This window comes from Camelus bactrianus, chromosome 2 (genome assembly GCF_048773025.1).
Source record: "Camelus bactrianus isolate YW-2024 breed Bactrian camel chromosome 2, ASM4877302v1, whole genome shotgun sequence".
In the NCBI taxonomy this organism is placed as follows: Eukaryota; Metazoa; Chordata; class Mammalia; order Artiodactyla; family Camelidae; genus Camelus; species Camelus bactrianus.
Genome location: NC_133540.1, coordinates 69,588,796 through 69,611,428, shown reverse-complemented (window position 1 = coordinate 69,611,428; position 22,633 = coordinate 69,588,796). Strand labels below are relative to the sequence as shown.

Here is a 22,633-nt window from a genome sequence, read left to right as displayed (position 1 = left end):
ACCAGTGCAAGTCCCAGTCTTAGTGCACAAGAAAGGGGTAATAAAAGCTGTGGTGGACAGAGCAGTTCATTCACTCCTTGATGGATTGCTTTGCTTCCAGACCTGCATTAATGCATTAACATTTTCAACTGCATTCTGCAAATACTGACAGTATTACTATAATCAGATCATTAGGTGCCTCTAGATGAGAAATAGCTGTGACATGTTTTCTGTCCCTCATGGAGCCAATGGATTACCGGTGGCAAAATGTAAAAGCAAAACCAAGCAATATTCAGGACATACATAGAAACCATACAAGACACAGGTGTTCCATGGGGGCATGGTCAGAGGTAGATTGGGAAAAATAAAATTATGCAGGAACTGATGTTTTATCACTGAAACATCAAGCAGCCTTCCTGGGGAGGGGGATTGGGAGAAAGCAGCATTCCGTGGGCAGAAATGGCAAGAGTAAAGATATGGAAGTACAACTAGGAAACTGCAGAGAAATGAAGTTTCAGAATAGTAAGCCTTGAAGAAAACTGTCCTGTAATGTATCTGAAATGCCAGGGCAAGGATTGCTCACTTAATTTGCTGCTTAAAGGGGGACTACTCGGGGCTGAAAAAGTCACTTGGAACTGGGCTTTGTGCTGAGCAGTTGGACCTCTGCTTAGGAAGAACTGGCTTGCATTGGGAAGTTGCACACGTAGTGAAAAACCGAGCTGCGTCATGGCAGAGGTAATGGAAAGAAAGGCAAAATTCCTGACATACTGAATATGTGGAGTCCGTTGTATTTGGTGCATACTTGGATATAGAGGATGAGGAAGACTGGTGTTAAGGATGACTCCAAAGGTTGAGGCTGAGCTGCTCTGGAATGTTGGCTGTTTTATTAATAGAAGTTGAGAAGTCAAAGAAGGAGCTGTTTGTGGGGAGAAAATGTAGGAATTAGATGGACTTCACATGCGCTTTTTTCCCATAGCTCTGGCAGAAATAGTCTCATCTGACAGTTAAACGCATGTGTGGGTTTTATTTTTTATATTAGTATCTGCAAGTCATTCTAATTTGTATGTGAAATTCTTTTATAAATTTCTTAGATTTGAAGTTACATACAAAAACTTGTATCACTGTGCGTGATAGCAGACCAATTACATTTTTTTACATCTTTATTTAAAAAAATTTTTTTAGAGGTATAGTTGATTTACAGTGTTGTGTTTCTGGTGCACAGCAAAGTGATTCAGTTATACATATACATGTATATACAAGACTAGATGGGTCTACCTCTTGCTGTGTTGTGCAAATGAAGTGAAAGGCCTGAATTTTTTCCTAAAAGTTCTACAACGAGAAGATAATATTGTTGGCCAGATGCTGTGGAAAACAAATAGCTGGCTAGGACTACTTTCTTTTTTTACTGTATAAGTTTCAGGTGCACAGCATTATAATTCGACATCTGTACACATTACAAGGTGATCACCTCCACAAGTATAGTCACCACCCATCACCATATAGTTGAACTTCTGTACCCATTTCACTTACCCTAGGCACTATTCCCTTTTTGCTACAGATATTAAAACATGTTTAGGAAGATGTATAAAACAGGGTTCTTGCTTTTGCTTTTTGATCTTTGGTTCATACCAGATATTTTACCTGCTTCTATCTTTATAAGCACTTTTATGCACCAATGTTATTTACAAACAATAACATGCAATTCTTTAGTTTCTATAAGCTCCTAGAACTCATTGAAATGTTCAATGGGTGATATACGCAGACAAGTGAACTCATAATAAATACTTCCTGTACTGCCATTAATATTTAACAATAATCAATTGAACATTGAGTTGGGTAACTTTATTTAAAGTCTCATGGAATCTATGGCATGATTAAGTTTGATGTAATATTTGTATTTTATAAGTTTTACACTTGACATACGGACATATCTTGAAGTTATTGCCGAGTTCAGTTCCAGACTACTGCAATAAAGTGAATATTGAAATAAAGTGAGTCACATGACATTTTTGGTTTCCCAGTGCATATAAAAGTTATGTTTATTATGCTGCAGTTAAGCATGCAATAGCATTGTGTCTAGAAAACAATATATATATCTTAAATTTAAAAATATTTTATTGCTAAAGCATATTAATCATCATCTGAACCTTCAGCGAATCATAATCTTTTTGCCGGTGAAGGGTCTTGTCTTGATGTTGATGGCTGCTGACTTATTGGAATGGTAGTTGCTAAAGGCTGGGGTGGCTGTGGCAATTTCTTAAAATATGACAATAGTGAAGTTTGCCACATTGGTTGATCTTTCATGAGTGATTTCTCTGTAGCATGCAATGCTGTTTGATAGCACTTTAGATACAATAGAAGTTCTTTCAAAATTGAAGTCTGTCCTCTCAACCCTGTCACTGCTTTATCAATGAAGTTTACGTAGTATTCTAAATCCTATGTTGTTGTTTCAATAGTCTTCACAGCATCTTCACCAGGAATAGATTCTGTTTCAAGAAACCACTTTTATTACTCATCAGTAAGAAGCAACTCCTCATCCATTAAAGGTTCATCATGAGATTTCAGCAATTCAGTCACATCTTCAGGCTCCACTTCTAATTCTAGTTCTCTTGATGTTTCTACCACATCTGCAGTTCCTTCCTCCACTGAAGTCTTGAGCCCTTCAAACTCATTCATGAGGGTTGGATTCAGCTCCTTCCAAACTCCTGTTAATGTTGACATTTTGACCTCTTCCCATGAATCACAAATGTTCTTAATGGCATCTAGAATAGTGAATCCTTTCCAGAGGGTTTTCAGTTAACTATGCCCAGATCCATCAGGGAATCACTATCTATGGCAGCTTTTAGCATTATGAAATATATTTCTTGAATAAGACTTGAAAGTCAAAATGACTCAATGATCCATGGCCTGCAGAATGGATGTTGTGTTGGCAGGCATGGAGACACCATGAATCTTATTCTGCATCTCCATCAGAGATCTTAGATGATGGTGCATTGCCAGTGAGCAGTTATATTTTGAAAGCACTCTTTTTTTTTTTTTTTTAATGGTAGGTCAGTCTTGAGTAGGCTTGAAATATGCAGTAAACCATGTTGCAAGCAGATGTGTTGTCATTTGGGCTTTGTTCCATTTATGAAGCACAGGCAGAATAGATTTAGTGTAACTTTTAAGGCCCTAGAATTTTTGGAATGGTAAACAAGCATTGGCTTCAACTTAAAGTCACCACTTGCATTAGCCCCTACCAAGAGAGTCAGCCTGTCTTCTGAAGCTCCGAAGCCAGACATTGACTTCTCTTCTCTAGCTATGAAAGTCTTTAATGGTGTCTTCTTCCAATAGAAGGCTGTTTGGTTTATATTGAAAATCTGTTTTGTGTAGCCACTTTCATTAATGGGATCTTAGCTAGATCTTCTGGATAACTTACTGCAGCTTCTACATTAGCACCTACTGCTTCACCTTGCACCTTTATGTTATGAAGATAGTTTATTTCCTTAAACCTCATGAACCAACCTCTGCCAGCATCAGACTTTTTTCTGCAGCTTCCTCTGCTTTCAGGATTCATAGAATTGAAGAGACTTAGGACCTTACTCTGGGTTAGGTTTGGCTTAAGGGACTGTTGTGGCTGGTTTGATCTTTACCCAGACCACGCAAACTTTCTCCATATCAGCAATAAGACTGTTTTGTTTTCTTATCATTTGTGTGTTTACTGGAGTAGCACCTTTAATTTTCTGTAAGAACTTTCCCTTTGCATTCACAACTTGGCTGTTTGGCACAAGAGGCCTAGCTTTCAACCTACCTTGGGTTTCAACATGCCTTCTTTAGTAAGCTTAATCATTTCCCCCTTTTGATTTAAAGTGAGAGACTTGCAACTCTTCCCTTCATTTGAACACTTAGGGGCCATTGTAGGGTTTTTAATAGGCCTAATTTCAATACTGTGCCTCAGAGATGAGGGAGATCTAAAGAGAGACAGCAATGGGAGAACGGTCAGTTGGTGGAGCAGTCAGAGCCCACAGCACACTGATTAAGTTTGCTGTCTTACATGGGTTTAGTTCATGGTGCCCCAAAACAATTATAATAGTAAATCAAAGATCACTCATCACAGATCACTCTAAAAATTTAATAATAAAATGAAAGAGTTTGAAATAGTGCAAGAATTACCAACCTGTGACAAAGAGACATGAAGTGAGCAAATGCTGCTGGAAAAATGGCTCTGATAGGGTTACTCAACACCAGATTGCCTTCATTAAAAAATAGCATCTGTGAATCACAATAAAGCAAAGTGCAGTAAAATGAGATATGCCTGTATTTTCCAAATGTTTTAGGTGTAAAGTGATTTTTTTTTATTCCCTTAAGACTCATTTAAAAAAACAAAAATGATTTATGACACAACTCACTGAATAGTTTTTATAACACACATACTTAAAATCAACCAAAGCCAGTGCCTCCTAACAATTCCAGCTTCCTTCAACTGAGGAACATGAAACTTGGCTAAGGTGATGGTTTAAGAGATTCCCAAATAATCAGTGAGTGTCCTAGAGCACTTCTCTGACTTCCCACTGAGGTTTCAGTTGTAGTCAAAACCATCGTTAAACATTTGTTTGGAATTGCTTGGGCGATTGTGGCATATTTTAAAATTTTGAGCAGGGTGACATGCAGTAGGAAAGTGTGAATTAGGATCAGTTGGAACATTTAATAAGTTCCAGAAACTATGCAATTTTCTGTTTTCACATCATATTTACTCTTCAGTAACTTTTGAATCACTCTGTTATCTCACTGTGGAAACTGTCTTTGCAAAGGTCATGAATGACCTCTTTTGTTGCAAAATCTATTGGCCTCGTTTTAGTCCTTTTGCTGTATCTCAGGATCATTTGACACTTAGGTGTTACCTTCTCAAAACTCTGTACTGTGCACTCTCCTGATTCACTTCTGAGCACCTGTGCTGCTGCTTCTGTTCCCTTTGCAGGTTTCTCCACCTCTTCTGCTTCCCCAGTTCTTGCTTCCAGGAGTGCATGCTGAGGCTGTCTTCCTGGCTGTCCGTCTCTCGTGGTTCACTTCGTACACTTCCATGACTTCATGTGCCAGTATTAATGCTGATGGCTCTCATATTCATGTCCCTAGAATGAGTCTCTTCCACACACACCAGACTCTCTTGCATGATTTCTGCAGATCCCCACTTGGAATGGGGTTTCTCAGTTATCAACAAAGTGATTTCCTTGAATGTTTGCATCAAGTAAACACATGCCCTGACCAGATTTGCTTCTCTTTCTGTGTTTTCTGTAGTAGTAAACATCACCATTATCCTCCCTGTTGCCAAAACCAGAAACTGAGGAATTGTCTGTGAAATCTTGACTGCTCTGTTTCCTCAACTCAGTTTTTAAATCCTGCCTGTTCTGTTTCCTTAATACTTGTTAAATATGTCTACTGTTCTTTATTTTGAATACAGAGTTACAGCCTTAGTTTAGGACTCCATCACTTCTCACCTGAATCACCATTAACTGTCTCTTTACTGGTCTCCCTGCAGCCAGTCTTGCTCCTTCCATTCTAGTGTACTTTATAGTCACAGTGACTTTTCTGAAACTTACCCTAGTGGTTCCTGAGAATGAAGTACAAAGTCTTCAGCATGGCATATGAGACTCTTGAATATATGGTACTGCTTAAACCTTCGGATCTCATATTTCATTGTGTGTTCTGTGCTGAACCTGTTACACCATAGCTCAGATCTGCCCTGTTCCCTGCTGTTCCAGGTGAGCCCTCTGTCTCTTCCTTGCATTCCCGTGGTACACAGTGTTTAAGACAATGTATTGCAACCATTTGTTTTCTTATTCTTTGTTAAACTTTCTTTTAGTATTGATAGATAAGGACTGTGGCTTTTTTCCTTATATACTTACTGAATAAGTGTTTAGCATATGTCTAGTAGATATACAGTAAGAATGTTGAATGGATTAATGAGTAACCAAACTAAGATCAATAAAACCTGCTTTCTACTCTCAAGTACCTCATCGCCTAGTGAGAAGTTTTACAAGTACAGATAATTTTAAAAAGCCATCAACAATCAATTACAATATAGTGTGGTGTAAGCTATTAAAAGTCATGTTTTCAAGTAGGAAGTGATTAAATGAGAATGACTCAAGGGACTGTCTCTTGAGGATATATGATAGAATTAAACAAATTTTCATGGCGTTCAACCATGTTTCTTTGAAGTGAGGTCTTATAGTAACACTTAGGGTATTCAGAGTACTTTACAAAACGTTCTTTATTGACTCTTTAAAACTTTACTGAGTCTTTTGTCAGTTTTATGAGGACTCAACAAAAGTGAGGCAGGATGTGTTAAGCTCCTAGACATCTTGCTTGGTTAGCTAGGAGGCGTGAGGATCATAGCTTATTTTTCTTTTCCTTTCTGAAACTACTACAATAATTTCTGTTATCTAATAAGATTTCAGTGACTTTATGCTTTAGAGTTAACTCTCTAATTACAAGAAATATAGTGGGGTTTGAGTGCGTTACTTTTATGATTCCCCAGATTTAAAAATGCCATCATGACATGATTTTCCTCATAATAATGGAATAAAATATTGTTGAAAAAATTAATGACCCCTTCTGACTTTTAAAGTTTTAAATGATGTGGGTCATGGACTTGTGTATTGCTTGGAGTAGGCTACACTGTGAATGTTAACCCTGTGATTGCAAGGGCAGGGTCTGTTTAGTTGGTTTTCAGATCATGTCCTTCAGGACTCGGGTTCTAGGGACATCTAAGGAGCCCTGTGTGGAAGGTGAGGAGCATGGGGGCAGGCTGTGGGTGAAGTTCTGTAGCCCTTCCTGCATCTTCCACGCTTCTGTTATATCACTTGCTTTTATCTGCTATCTATTGGCCTTTCTTTGTGAAAGATATTCTTTAAGTGGGGAAAGATATTCTTTAAGCGGGGGGGAGCAGACTTCAAAAATACCTCAAGCCATTGATTGGTTAAATCGTTGCAAGTATTCGAGGAAATCACCTTGGTGACAGTTGAGAAAATCCATGAAAATGGAAAATGTACAACATTTCCTTCACTAACTGCTCTTTCTATGTGTCATCTGCAGTAGCATCCCGAGAGACAGTGAGGGAGAGCTGTACACTGAGAAGAGCTAGGCGAGCAGTGTGTCCTGTCTCATCTGTTTTCCATCAGAGACTTTCAGTCACCATGTGGTATTTCCATTGTCTGGTCTTTAGAACCTGTGAACCGGGGCCTGACTAGGTTTAGAGGGATCTTGAGGTGGAAATTTTGGGGATGGTGAGAAACAGAATTTTAATGCTTCTTGAGACCAAGGGAAAGGGTTGCTGATCTTGCCAGTTTCATGGTGTTCACATCATAAGGCTAAATACTTTATGCCAAGAAGCTTAAGGGTCAGGTCAGAGTTTTATAGATTTTGGCCAAAAGCAGTTCCAAAAGAAAAGTAAATGTTTAACGGGGCTGACCATTGCCCAAACTTATTCTTCCATTCTTTTTGTCCCTTACTTCTCTCCCCTGCCCCAAATAGGGTTAGCCTAGGTGCAAAATCCAGGTCACTACCATAGTAACCACACAAATAGAGCACAAAGGAGGGCTGTTTGCTTTAACTTCATAATGATGGAAAGAGAACTACACAAGGAGAGGCTTAGAGGCAACATAGATGATGGTATAAAAATGTGTCTATAAGAGATAGATTGGAATGGACTTTGTCCATAAAAATTTTGTATCTTAAGAATCTAGGGAGTAACTGCATCTTTTTAAACACTTTAAAAAGTTGGCAGTGTTGATTCAAAGTGCTACTTAAAGACTCACTTTCAAAATGACATTTTTTGGGGGAAACTAACTGTCAATTTGAAGAATGGGATTCTTTTCAGCAGAGCTTGTAAAAATATCCATTGCCATATGTGAGGCAGGTTTAGGGTAGTTTATCATAAATAGATGAATTTGTCAAATAAATAAACACACACCCATTTTTGGCTGCAGAGAAGAAATTCCAAGCCCATAGATAAAGAAATATCGTGAATTTCTGCAGCACGTCTCACAACTAAGATATTTCGTTGATACACATATTAAGAGCAAACAGTTTAAGAAGGGATTAATCATACCTGATTAGTATTAATCACACCAGAGATAGTATTAGAGATTATCAAGCTTTGTGGACCTGGTTGGAGTTGGGGTCTTAGGAAGTGGTTGAGGAGAACACCACTCAGAAGGGTATGACAGATCCTTTGTTCCACTGATGACTTACATAAGGAACATTACCTTGAATAGCCACAACTTCACTTGGCTGAAGCAATTGTGGTAGCTACTGTAGCTGTGTTTCTAATTATAAAAGTAATATATGTTCATAATTAGAATTGTATTTAGTTCTACTACCCTAAGATAACCTCTCTGAACACGTTGATGTATCTTTTTTCTTTTGTTGTAGGACTGTGCATATTATATACAAAAGAAGAAAACAATACTTTTATGTAGTGTGCATGTATATATTAAAATTGGAATCTAGCTATACATATAGTTTTTGTATAGGTTTTATAAACTGCATTTTTATTTCCATTATTTAACAATTCATTGTGTGCCTGCCATAACCTAGGGATTTTTCTGTCCCATTAAATTTTCCTTGAAATCATGACATTCAATAACTTCTTGATATTTCACTATATCACAACTTATTTAAATATCTTCTTATTGCTGGGCACTTACATTGTTTCAGCTTTTTAATATTAAATTGCTATCTTTTTATCTCGAATTCTTTTCTATTTCAGTATTTCTGATTATTTCCTGAAGAAAAAGTCCAAGAAATGAAACTATGTTTTAATAATCCTCAACTTAATGACACTGTTTGGGGAGAATTATATGAGCCCAAGCTTTTATGGAGCCCAAACAATAAGATATTCAGGAGAAAATGAAAGACATAGTGACTTACCTTCTCAGCAGCCCAGCATACTGGTTGGGTTTTAAATGGCCTAGACCTTAGCATCACTTTAGTGTAGGTGTATCAAGGTTCTTACATAGTGTGGTTGCCCAGTGTATAACAGATACTTGTTATGACAGATGGTGTCATTGTAAACTGAGTTACTCATTTCTCATTACTGTTCTCAGACAAATCTGAACACCCAATTCTTATGCATAAAACTGCTTTTAAAGCCTAATATCTTACACACATCTAGGTCCTTGATGCTGTAAAATCAACTTCACTGTACCATGACCCCACTGAATAAAAGAGAAGGAAAAATTAAGAGAAAAGACAATTCCTGCACAGTGCAAAGGTATTCATTCTGTTGTGCTGTATGATAGCCAACAGATTTTTATTTTACTGTTGAATTTTGAACTATGTCTGGTATGTAGTTCTTTTAGCTACACCTTGCAGTAGCTAATGGATATAAGGTGAAAGATAACTGATAGTTCTCGCTCTTCCTCCCCTCCTCTCTTTCTCCCCCTCTGTGTGTTTGTGTCTCATGTCTGCTTCTTCAAATATGTGATTTGGTTCATTTCAGTCATTTGTAGCATCCACAAATATTTAGTCAAGTACTTAATCTTCCCATGAAATGCTTCGGAGAGTCGTCACATGAAATCATTGGTTTCTCTTCAGTGCTAAGTCATGGCAAATTATCATCTTTTTTTAGGTTGATTTTGTGGAGTGTTAAATGCTATTTAAATTTCACTTAGATATGAAGCCATTTATTTTTCTCCTAATCACTTAAAATAGCAAGAACTAATCAACTGGAGTTTTTCTCCCTTTTGTAAATACATCAGTCTACCCCTGACTCACGTGCGTGTTTCTGCCTTTAGGTCAGTGGGAACTTTTCCCAGCCATGTTTTCTTTTTCCCCTTCGTTCCTAATTTCTCTCAGGAACAAATGGCAGCACAGTTAAGCATGAGAAACTTGTTGCTGAAGGTGCTAACCTAAACATCAGTGCCAGGATATGGCTGAGACTTAATAGACTAATTAATTTGTCTACTGCACCTCTGACCTGGGAATTGCATACAATGGGCTGCATGTACATATAGAGCTGAGAGTCAGGGATCCAGAGTAGAGAAAATGCAGCTTTTGTGTGCTTTATACATCGACATAAGTTAGTACTGGGTTCTTTCAGAAAATAGATTTTGAAAATGGAACTTTATCTCATCACATATGTTAGAAGTAAGATACTGCAAGATTCAGTGTGCCTTTTTGTTTGTTTTCTTCTTTTACATTTTATAGGAGTGCTAAACAACACCCTCCCATTATTTGATCCCAATATGCTACTGACCTCCAGTAGAGACCAATTATATAGACTACCTACCACAGTTTCTGTGTTATCTATTCCAGCGTAATACGCTCACATGACAACCACAGTCATCCTTAGAAAAAAATAGGAGCTTGAAGCTTGAACGACATTTTAAAAAGTGTTTTTGCTATGAATTCCTGACTGCTATTTATGCTTCTATCAGTCAGAAGATTAATTTTCTCTTGCATTCCTTTTCTCCCTTCTTCATTTTAGAGACGGTTTAAATATACTTTAAGAACAGTTAACATTTGACTGCCACTGAATTCTCATGGCACTGAATAAAAGCTGAAATCGGTATTAGCCTGTCAGTGTAGGGGTTATGCATATCTGGGTCTTGTGAACTCATAGAGGTACCAAATAAACCCTTTTCTGTTAGGAATTTATTTAGAGCAGGGTTTTAATATTTTGATAGTTAGTGGGTTTGGCAGCATTTATTAGGCCACCAAATGTCTGTTTAGCACATGGCAGGCATTCTGCTAGACCCGGCTGATGAAGTGGTGAACAAGACTGGTGGTTCCCGGCTCTGCTGAGGCTCACAGTCCAGTAGCAAGAGTCCTATACAAAGTAAACCCTAAGAGTAGTAATGGAAGTCGACAAGGCTGCTTGTTATGTACCCAGTGAAACATCAGGGAGATGCTATTGCAGCCAAAGTATTTAGGGGACAGCTTTCTGGGAGGCATTATGAGAGCTGGAAATTAAACGATGAGATGGTAGCCTTTGGGGAGATGCTGTTCTTTTTCAGTTATTGGCAGTCACTTTACCTGAAAGACCAGGCAAGATGTCATATACTTCTCAGTACATGCGTAGTGCATGGATACAGTAAGATGTTTGGTGGATATTAGCATGAACAGAATAAATAGATATTGGCATAGGATTTGAGGGGAAAATGCTTTACCTTTCTGAAGTTATGTTGCTTCTAGTAGTGGAGTGAATGATTTAGGCTTTGTGTGCGTTCTGTTGTTAAAATGTAATATGAGCCTCACACTGAATTTGTTTTCTTGCAATTATTTATTTTACAGGCTTCCGAGCGGTCAAGAGAGTGAATGTGTCTGAAGTGGATGTACTGTGCATAAAACATCGAGAACATTCTATGCTACACTTACCAGCAGCCTATTTATCTGGTTGGTATCTAAAGCAACTCAGATTGACCATGATATACACATCATGGTTAATAAAAACATTGATTTTAAGGGAAAAACCATTCAATGATTTTTGCATGTCGGGTTGTATAGACCCAATTCATTTCTGTCCAACCGGGTCACATAAAGGTTAGCTAAGGTGTTAAAGCAGTAATTTGAAATCTGGGCTGGGGTGTGAAGGGGAGTTCTAGTGAAGGCAAGATGTCAAGTGGTGTAGAGGCCACAGTGATGGCAGACTTTATTTACTGCCTTCAGTGAATTTTATTTGTACCCATTTTCAAAAGAAAACCTGATGAACAGGTATGTTTGCAGTCCCTTCACTTTGACAGGTTGAGGGTGGGCAGGGGAGATGGAATTCTGTTATCTCTCAACATTTAGCGTTTGAAAGACATTCCAAGATCAGTAGATAGATAAACATGGTTTCCAGTTTAGGCTTTAAAATGTTAATCTTGACCTGTTTCTTCTTGTTTATACACTGAGAACTGCAATTTTAAAGGTAGAAAAAAATACTTAATTTATTCACAAAGTAAGAATGGATTCGACTTTCAGCAAAGATTCATGTTAAGTGTTGATGTTGCACTGAGTCTCTCCTTGGCTAGCCTCTCTTCTCAGTTTGTTTTCACCCACACCTATACTTTCAATTATCAGGATTCCATTCCCCGCATCCATTATCTCAGATCCTCAGTATTTCTCAGCTATACTCTAAAATAGCTTCCTAACATCTGTCTTCTCTTCCCCTTTCCAAGCTGTCTACCATTGCATCAGCAGAAGGGACATCTGATCCTACCACTCTCTCTCCCATGACCCCTAATGCCTATGGGATTATGTCCTGCAGCATATAGGGCCCTTCAACTTGGTCAAATTCTGACCTGCCATTCTATCCTTGTTACTTGTCGCTACCCTTTCTGTACCTACACTTCTAGCCTGTGAATTGTCTCTGCTTCCTCAGTTCATGTGCTTGCTCATTCATTCATGGTTCTGTTCCTTTGCACTTGATGTTTCCTCTTTCTTGGATGTCATTCCTACCTCCTCTTGTTTGCGTGGAAAATTTTTACTTATCCTTCATAATCCTATTTAAAAGAGATATTTCTTTCTCTGTGATACTTCACCTGGCAGAGTGAGGTACTGTTTTTCTGTCTTCCCATAATGCCTTGACTGCATCTCTAATTTGATTCTCAGTATAAATGTTTTCATGGCTCTCTCACAGTGCTCTGTTAACAAAACCTTTATGGACAGACTGCCTTCTGTTTTCTGCTCTATCCCCAGCCCTCAACACATTAACTACTAGTGACTGAGTTGTCATGCATTGGAGGAATAAACTGATAACCTGCTGTGTTTTAGCACCATGCTGTATATATTGGAAGAAAAATTAAAAGGATATGATTTAGTTCCTGTTTTCAGTAAGGCTGTGATCTTACTTGGTGGACAAGAGTTAAACACATGAAATAATTAGGGAACACAAAGCATAATATGCAAGTGAATTATTTACATTTTAAAAGTTTAATATATACGCATACACAATACACATGGTGCTTTGGGGGAAGGGCAAAGATCAAGTTTAAATCATGAGATAAGCTTCTTGGACTAGATAAAAGTTCTGAGCAATAGTGAGGGAGGTGAGGTTGAAATGTGGTCTGAGGCATGAGTAGAGTTGTGGTTATTGTATTGATGAGTCCTTACCGTATGTATGGTTTGCTTAGCTTATTTTTTATTAAATCTTAGATAGCTTATATAGCTTTACTCTAAAGGCAGATGTTTAATATTTTTATTTTATAAAGGACCAAAAATCAAATAGAAATTAGAACAATGAATGAATGTTGAGGTGGATGCTGGGTTTGGGTTAGAAAGAGGTCCATCCATGTAAATCGGACTCTGGACAGAATATGTCCTAAATGCAGATGCCCAAGTAGAAAATGGAATGACTGACAATTAGAATAATCTTAGGATGACAGTGAGGTAAGACTGCTCTTTGGGTTCTAAACAGTAGTTGGAGATAGTATTTACTGGGCTCTCGGATGTTATAGCTAGAACTCTGTTCACCCTCACGGAGAAAATGAAACTCAGAGATAAAGAACAAAAACAAGCCAAATTCATTCGTTTACAGGTGAACAGTGAGACATGGTTTAAATTGAGTTGGGCATGACTGACTGATGGAAGAGAAACCATCTTTCTGGGGGGTCAAAAATGAGAAAACCAGTGGGAATGTGCAGAAGTTTCACAAATTGAGCAGGTAACTGAGTAAGGCTACAAAGGCTGAAATCTTCAGTGACAATATGTATGGATACATTTCTCACTTGCATATTAATTCCTTGAGTACATTGAAGAGAATGCTGCCTCCGTCTAGGACAGGTAAGGCAGAAAGAATTTAGGGAGCTCAAAGCCATGTTGTTCCGCTTGGGTCCTGGGGTCCCTACATGGTCGTCACTTCTGCACTTTTCACAGTCTTCTGATGTGCGTTTTATAGATGAGGTCCAGATTTTTCAGCTGTGGTAGTCTAGTGGGAGAAACAGGAAGAAGTACTTGCACTCCATCTTGGTCCAGAATCACTTAGATTTTTAGAAGTTCTTATTGGGTCCTTGGAATTTAGTATTGGAATATGTTGAATTGACAGCTTTTCAAATGTCGGGAGGTAATAGCTTCAAGATGCTGTGGATTCTTAGGCACTAGAAGACAAACAAACAAATAATAGCCACACTTACCATGTAGTGTAAACCCTCTTTAAAAAAGTACATTATAATTTTCACAATACCCTATTTCTACCTCAACTCTATATGGAAGGGAAACTGGGGCAAAGAGGTTTTAGGGCTTCTCCCCAGACTCCGGACAATCTGATTGCATAATCTAAACTTTTAATCACTGTGTCTCCTTTACCATTTGACAAATAATTATTTTTTAGGACTCTGACATCCTAAATTGGGAATCACCAGCTTTCCGCAAAGGATTAAGGAAATTGCTGATGGAACCAGATACTTAAAGTGATACACTGAGAATTGTGTATGTGAGCCAAAAAGAACACAACTACCAGTTTAAGTTTTTCCCATAGTTTTTCTCCTGTGCTCTAAAATAATTTTACAGATTTTATAATTAGGGAGTAACCAACACTGTGAGTTAAAACCAGGGTAATAACTAAACTCTTCAACCTAAAAGTAATAGTTCTTGACAGTATGGTGGTCTGTGATGTTATCTGGCTGTTATGAAAACTTAAAAACTACAATTTGAAAGTGACCTCTGGGTGCCCACTGTTCTTGCACATTTGGAAATTTTCCTAGACCAGTGTAGTATGAGTTTCTCAACTTTGTCAAGTTTGTAAAATTCATAAACTTTGTTAAAGTCGGGTCCAAAGCAGACTAATAACTAACATTTGATACCAAGCCATAGCTTTATCTTCTCTTAATTTCTTGATTCTTCAGTCAGGTAGAAGTGGCATATTACTAACGCAATTTGGTAATACATACACAGTAACAAATCCCATTTGTTCTTTTCCAGTTCTTAGGGTTAGTGGTTATATTTTCTGATTTTTGTAATTTGATGTAACTCTTTCCAGACACTACCTAGGAAAATGTCTTGTTTTTGATTTGACACATTTTAAAGCCAAAACCTTTTTAGGATACTTTTGCTGTGTTTGAAGGAATCCAATAGTCGTGAAAGTACCTGGCGAATTTCAACAGCATTCTGGCTAGTCAGTGTGGTCAGTGCTTTAACTTGAATTGTTTGTTTTGAATCAGATACTGTTACAAATTAATCTAATACAGCCCCCCCCTTTTTTTGTCTAGGAACTAAGCCAACAATACTAATGCATTTAGGGGTTATTATGATGATGATGTAAAAATCAAAACATGTATGAAATAACAAAGCAAGAATTGTTCAAGATACATACTCTGAGTCTGGTTAATTTTTCCATCTGACTTCTTATAAATTCAGGCTTCTGCAATATTGTGTATGATAATTTCAACATGTCATAGTTCCTGGTGATAAAAATTTCTGTAATATTGCCAGAGCTTTAAGATCTTAAAGTTTTTTTTTCTTTCTCATATTTGTTGAATATGTGAAGAAATAGTGTTTACTGAGTTGTACAATACATACAGGCTGACTTGATATGAGGCTACTGGATTGCTAGTCAACTTAGATCATTACTTACTGCAGCATTTCTTTACCATATCGTTAGCTGTGCACTAGAGCCACTGGCGTTCCTCTTTGACGTTGAACTGAATATGTTACCAAGCTCTGTTACTTCATTCTCTGTTGGCCTCCAGATTTCACTCCTGAAGTTGATTCTCACTTTCACAATCCTCTCCAAGGCTTTCATCCTCGAAGGACTGAATTTTGGCAGAGACTTTTAACTGATTGCTCTGCTTCTGTTTTTTCCCACCCCCTGCAGAAAAGTTATCTGAGTTTTGAGGTACGTGGTAGTAGGTACAATATAAGGATGCAGTAAATGCTTATTGATTGATTAGAAATCAGTTCTCAGAGGTAGAAAGTCAGGTACTTCATTTGAATGTTGAAACTTTAATGGTGAAGCTATATTTAATTTAATTTAATTTTTTTGGTTTGGTGAATAATCCTTTGAAATTCAATTAGATTCTGTCTTTATGTACCTTCTACATTTTAGTTGTGAAGTGTGCACCCTGGCTCTCCTATAGGTGATAAAAGAAAACAAAAATGCTGATTACTAACTCTGAGTAAATATTCAGTAGTTCAAAATAGTAATGTTAAAAGAAGTATTTTCTTTAATATTTTCCATTTTTATCTGTAAAATATATTTAGACATTTAAAAAAGTTAAAAATTATGGTGAAAGCAGGTGGTGTGGGAAACATAAACAAACAGAAGAAAGAAAAATCAGCATTTTATAGGATTTTTTCACGTATCTGTGAGATTGTTGACTTGGTAACGGTTCATTTGGGGGGAGCTTATTTTCAGTGGGTTGCTCTGTTTCCAAGAAGAAAAATAAAATGCTACTCTAACTCTAGTTTTTACATTTTCATCAAAGTCTTTTAGTAAATTTAAACTGTCCGAAAAGTGTGCAGTGAAAGTTGTGTGAACAGTCCCTTGCTTCTGTTGTTGTGCGTTTCAAACATCACTCATCTGTTTCCAACAGGTGTTCTGCCAGCTGTGCCCAAAACGTTTCAAATGATTTAAAATCTGTTTCCACACTTACCTTGTATAGTGGCTATTTACTGTAAGAGGAGTTCTCTGATTACAGAGTGCTCTGGCACAGGTGAAGGACTAGAAGACAGAAAAGTGAGTCTAGTATGAGGTCTACCTGCCTGTTGTTGCTTCAGCAGAAGGAAGAGGTGGGAGGACTAGGGTTGTGTTTGTGTAGCACTGGTGCTGATAAATGGATTTTCCTCTTAGTCTTGTATGCTTTAGCATGTATATTTATCTTGTGGCAAGAAAGAATTTAAATGGAGTCAGAATAATTTTATTTTCACAATTGCTTGAAGATACAATGAAAAGTTTGAATTCTTAGAGGTTTTAGAGCTATGTGGTCTATTAAGATGGAGGAAAAGATCTATATTATACTGCTTTGATGAAGAAGTAAAAAATACATAAGGTCTTTTCTATCTGTAAAAATTATCTGATTAGTGATCATAAATGACTGGGAAATGTAAGAAATTTTGTGAATATATCACACCATGGTCAAGATATTAAGCAAACTTTAGAACTTCTGAATATTTATGCTTCATGCTACTAAGGTTAAACTATTCTTTCTTATTAAAGAAGTAAATAAACACATCTCAATGGCAGTAACTTAAATAAAGCCGTTTTCATGCTGATAATAGAGTTTGCCCTCAGCTATAAATAATCATGGTTGAAACATCTCATTTTCAAACTGCAGTTATATGTAACAGATACCATGTTTTAATGTCACCTTATAGCTGATATCAGATTTAACTGTTGCTGTCACTTTATTGCATACCATTACTGGACTGAATTCTAGTCTCACAGTGCAACTCCAAATATAAGCAGGTGTTAAGAATTTTGCCTGAGAGTTGCAGGCATAGAAGAGAGTATGTCCATGCAGATAAAATGGTCTTATCTGTAATGAAGAGAGTATGTTTGCATTTTATGGACAAAATAAAACTGATTTGGAGCTAGAGAAATATCTAATACTTCCTCCATATATTGTATCATGTTGAGGAACTGCTGTGATCTGAGGCACTGTGATATTCGCGGTCAGCATACCTTCCACTCCCAAATTTTGGCTTTTCCCTATTGCAAGAAAATTAAAACAGCCAGACTCTCCATTCCAAAGAATATCCCAGTTTATGTAGTAGTCCAGTGTGGTGGTGAAAAGAGCTGGCCTTGGAGCCAGTCAGCTTGGATGTGAATTCTCGCTCTTCCATTTATGGCTTGTCTTCATCTCTAAATGAGGATAATACAGTACCCACCACATAGGTTTGTTTGACAGTGAATGAATTAATATGTGTTCAGTGCGTAGGACAGTGCCCTACACCAAGCAAGTGTGGCCTAGTTGTCTGCATTCAGATGCTTGATCCTCCCGTGCCTGATGACTGTAGGTTGAGAAATGCTGTTGTGGGAAAGTAGAACTTCATATACCGTCGTTTCTCATGGTTTGCATTTTTAAAGTTAAGGAAATTGAAATTGAATGCTGTTAAATGACTTGTTCAAGATTAAACAAATACTTAGTGGCAGATTTGGAGCTAGAGTTTAGCCCTTTTTCAGTGTCTGGCATCTGCCCTGTTTTTATCTCAAGAGCATTCAAATAATTCTAATAATTATCTTACACATTTGATGTTCACAATTTCTCTTTTCTTTAATTTGGAATTTCACTGAAATAGTTTAAATGCTGCAAATATGTAGAGTATAAACTAATATTTATATATTTCTAAAATCACTTTAAAAATTCTCACTTGGAAAATGGTTTTCATGTATTGTTACACAAGAATACTAAAATAAGGAAACAAGACTCCTCTTCTGCATCTCCTCCCCCATCTGCCAGGGTCTGAAACTACTCAACATTCTGTGCCATAGCAAGTGATCGTAGTTTTTAAAATAAGAAGTAATCTGTTTAATAATGCATTATTGATTTGCAGTTCTCTGGAGACCAGGATTCAATTCATCACACTTCCTATGTAGAAATGTATCATAGCCAAAGAGACATTGTTTTATTTGTTTGGAGGAGCTTGTACAGTTTTCTTCAACAGCCTAATGATTTATATTGTAATTTTTGCAAAGCTTTGTGATTCACAAGAGGGTATCAGACAGTTAAATGGTGATGTTTGTACTTTTTGGGTAGTTCCATGGTAAGTGAAGCTTCCTGAAGGCAGAACTATAAATAGGCCCTAATTACCTGCCCTCCGTGATTTTTTTTTTTTTTTGTAGTGAACTTTTTACCTAATTGTAGAGCTCCATAATGTTTATGGTGCAACCTGTATACCTGCATTGACTGGGGAGATTGATTGGCTTGGCTGTCTGGGACATATAATAGATTACAGCCTTTTTCCGTGACATCATTATTATAATAGACTTCTTTGAGAATATGAACAGCAGCTGTGCACGTTTGTGAGTTTTACATTATGAACCATAACAGCCTTTTCAGCTCTATACAAGTGATAGGGCAGCTTGATGCTTAACAAATGAGGCCAAACTCTGAGCTGTGAAACTGTTAACAGATCTAGTAATGACACGGGCCCCATGTGTGGAACATTTCATGACAACTGGGGAAAATGGGCGACCGTCATTTAGCACGTTGGCTAAAGGTTTTCTTTACTTCTTATTCAGTGTGACTGCACAGAATCAATTAGAATTGAAGTTTGTGTCCATAGATGTAGCATCTCTTCAGTTGAATTTTATTTTGAAACTTTCAAATTTTCCAGCTTGTGAGTGTTCCATTTTCCAGCCTTTAAAAAGGAAAAACAAGAATTCCTGGTCCTTGAAGATCAAAAAAAAAAAAAAAAATAAAATGCTTTCTTTTACTATAAAGGTAGGAATCTAAGTTAATATGATGTGGGAAAAATATCTTGATTAAACAAATACATACTATTTAAGAGTAGGAAAATAAATGTATTTCTAATCTGTACAATACTAAAGCAAAAAAAAAATCATTTTAGTAGAGAAACTTATTTAACTGTTGTAGGCCTACCTAAAAAGTTCTTTGTATATTGTGCCTTGTCAGACTTTTTCTTTTTGAATAATTTATTACTGTGATTTGCAGTGACAAATGGTATGCTGTCAATGTGTCTTTTTTGTAGTAAAAAAATTAACAAGGTAATAACTTGGAAATTATCTTTTTCTGGGATGTGTAAAATTCTGTGTTGTATTTTAATTAAGAGATAAAAATTCCTGAGATGGGAACATTTTTAGAAGATTATCTTTTATAATTCCCTGTTTAGTTTAAATCTAGACTCTTGGAATAACAATGACCTCCAATTTACATTCACACCAACAGTGTAGGATGGTTCCTTTTTCTCCACACCCTCTCCAGCATTTATTATTTGTTGACTTTTAATTAATTAATTTTTATTTATTTCTATTGAAGTACAGTCAGTTGCAATGTGTCAGTTCCTGATGTACAACACAATGTCCCAGTCATGCATATACATTTATTTGTAGACTTTTTAATTATGGCCATTCTGACTGGTATGAGGTGTTATTACCTCATTGTAGTTTTTGATTTGCATTTCCCTAATGATTAGTAATATTGAACATCTTTTCATGTATGTATATATATACATGGATGAATAAAATTGGTGCAGCCACTATGGAGAGCAATAGGGAGGTTCCTTAAAAAAATTGAAAATAGACTTACCATATGATCCAGCAGTCCCACTCCTGGGCATATATCTGGAGAAAACTCTAATTCAAAAAGATACATGCACCCTGGTGTTCATAGCAGCACTATTTACAACAGCCAAGACATAGTAACAACCTAAATGTCCATCAACAAATGACTGTAGTTGTCATATATATATCCACCTACCATGGAATACTACTCAGCCATGAAAAATAAATAATGCCATTTGCTGGAACATGAGTGGACCTGGAGATCATCATATTTATTGAAGCAAGTTACACAAAGACAAATATCATATAATATCAGTTATATGTGGAATCTAAAAACAATCACATAAATGAACTTATTTATAAACCAGAAATAGTCTCACAGACATAGAAAACAAATTATGGGTAAGTCTATTTTCACTTGTTTAAGGAACCTTTATACTGTTTTGCATAATGGCTGCACCAAACTACATTTCCACCAACAGTGGGAATTTTAAAAAGTAGTATAGTCAATCATGAATAGTACACAGTAATAAAAGAACAAACTATTAATATATGCAATGATCTAGATGGATTCCAGATGATTATGTTGATAAAAAAAAATCCAACCTCAAAACTTACATGCTTTTATGATTAAATTTATGTAGCATTTTTGAAATGACAAAGTAATAAATGTTGAGAATAGGAAAAATAAAAATAAAAAACCAACAAACTATGATTACCAAAGGAGGAAGGGAGAGAGAAATTTGGAGTTTGGGATTAACATACACACACTACCATATATAAAATAGATAAACAACAAAGATCTAGTATATAGCACAGAGAACTATACTTAATATCTTGTAAAAGCTATAATAGAAAAAAACCTGAAAAAGAATATATATATACACATATAATTGAATCACTTACTGTACACCAGAAACTAACACAACATTGTAAATCAATTACACTTCAATTTTAAAAAGTTAAAAAATAGAATTTTTAAAAGAATAACAATAATCTCATAAATAGCCATGTACAGTCTTTGCTAAAAAAAAGTGAATACTGTCATGGAATATTGGTGAGTATATTTGAGTTATCTTTTAGGAATCTTTCGGCAACAAATGCTAATTTTTTAGATTGTTCTCATCACTACTTTTTTTGAATGAGGATTAGTTGTTTCTTGTTTTGCATTGAAAATGAGAGGAAAATTGTGGCTTTTAAAAGTGTCAAATCTTTGTCAGGGAATAGTAATTCTAAAGTTTCATCAGTTCTGCCATTGTGTTCATATATCACTTAGTTTGATGTGTGGGTTCATTTTTATGAGTGAGGCATTTAATACATTGAGGAAACAATTGCTCTGGGGAAAGCTATTATATGGCTTCTTATTAGAAGGTACTGGAGCAAATTTGAAATAAGCTACGTATAATTGATTTTTCAGTGGCAAGAATTGAAACTATAGTACATATATTTAAGAATCACCTAAAACTATGATAATTGAGTGAATTATGAATTTACAGTTTTTTAGCTTCAATCACTAAATTTTCCAGTCAAGCTAATAAGCCAGCATTAATTAAATATGCTGTCTCCTTTCAAATGCTTTATTTTGAGATTAAAGTTCATAGTTTATATCATGATATTCAGAAGTGCAGTTTCAGGAGAAGAACCTGACTTTAGTAACAATGATATGAAGTCATAATCTGTGTATTCTTATGATTAAATTTAGATTGATTGCTGTCAGTCAAAGATGGGAGATTTAATGGCATGTATATTGAATAAATCTGGGAAAAATTTTAAACACAGCATTTTCTAAATTTCTTTAACAAGTGTTTTTAGTTAAGAAAATTCCAGCTGTAACTTCTAGATGGGCTTAACACTACTTACATGCTTATCCGGTAGTGACGGTAGGTTTAACCATCTAGATGAAGTAAAACTGGTGTAAGATTGCTGAGTACTGGTATGAAATAAACTCATTTTAAAAAATAGTCACAGTTCTTCCCAGATACCTGCTGCTTTGACCTAACTAGTGGCTGTTACTCACGGGTGTTAATCCTTGTTCTATTAGATTGTAAGTTCCTTGAGGGCTGGATTCTTCCTTTACTTGTACCTCCCTGTGATTGGGGGTAGAGTAGGTATTTAATACAAACGTGTTAGCTGAAGTAATGCTCTTGTTCCCAAGCAGGATTTTGAAGTCAGGTTACATACCTTTGTATGATAGGACCCGCTGGACAAGTAGCCAAGGGTGGTGTAGTTGATTTAATTTTCTGGCCTGTCTTGGCTCCTTCATTCTATTCCTGGAAAAGAGGTTTCCTCCCAGCCACATCCCCTCTGGCAATTCATGGCCCTAGTCCTGAACCACACTTTCCCTATCAGGCTTCACTTTCTCCTAGTTCTCACAAACTTCAGATCCTACTACTGCACCTCTTACTGCAATTTATTTATTTAGGTTTTAAATCCTTTACGTATACAAATTTATTCTCACAATCCTCTGCAAACACACATTTTACACAGAGGAACAGGTAGCATGTCCAGTGACGCACA

At 36.5% G+C, this 22,633-nt stretch overlaps 1 protein-coding gene across 4 annotated transcripts in view; it reads left to right on the top strand.

Moving 5' to 3' along the window:
• BMPR1B (bone morphogenetic protein receptor type 1B) overlaps positions 1-22,633 on the top strand; it is a 348,600-nt gene that overhangs the window by 142,453 nt on the left and 183,514 nt on the right. For 3 of the 4 annotated variants that reach the window (XM_074343640.1, XM_074343610.1, XM_074343616.1), the window contains one exon: positions 11,251-11,352. The exons of the other annotated variant lie outside the window; for it this stretch is intronic. The gene's annotated coding sequence lies outside the window, so the exon portion shown is untranslated. The remainder of the gene's footprint in view (positions 1-11,250; positions 11,353-22,633) is intronic. 4 annotated transcript variants of the gene reach the window in all.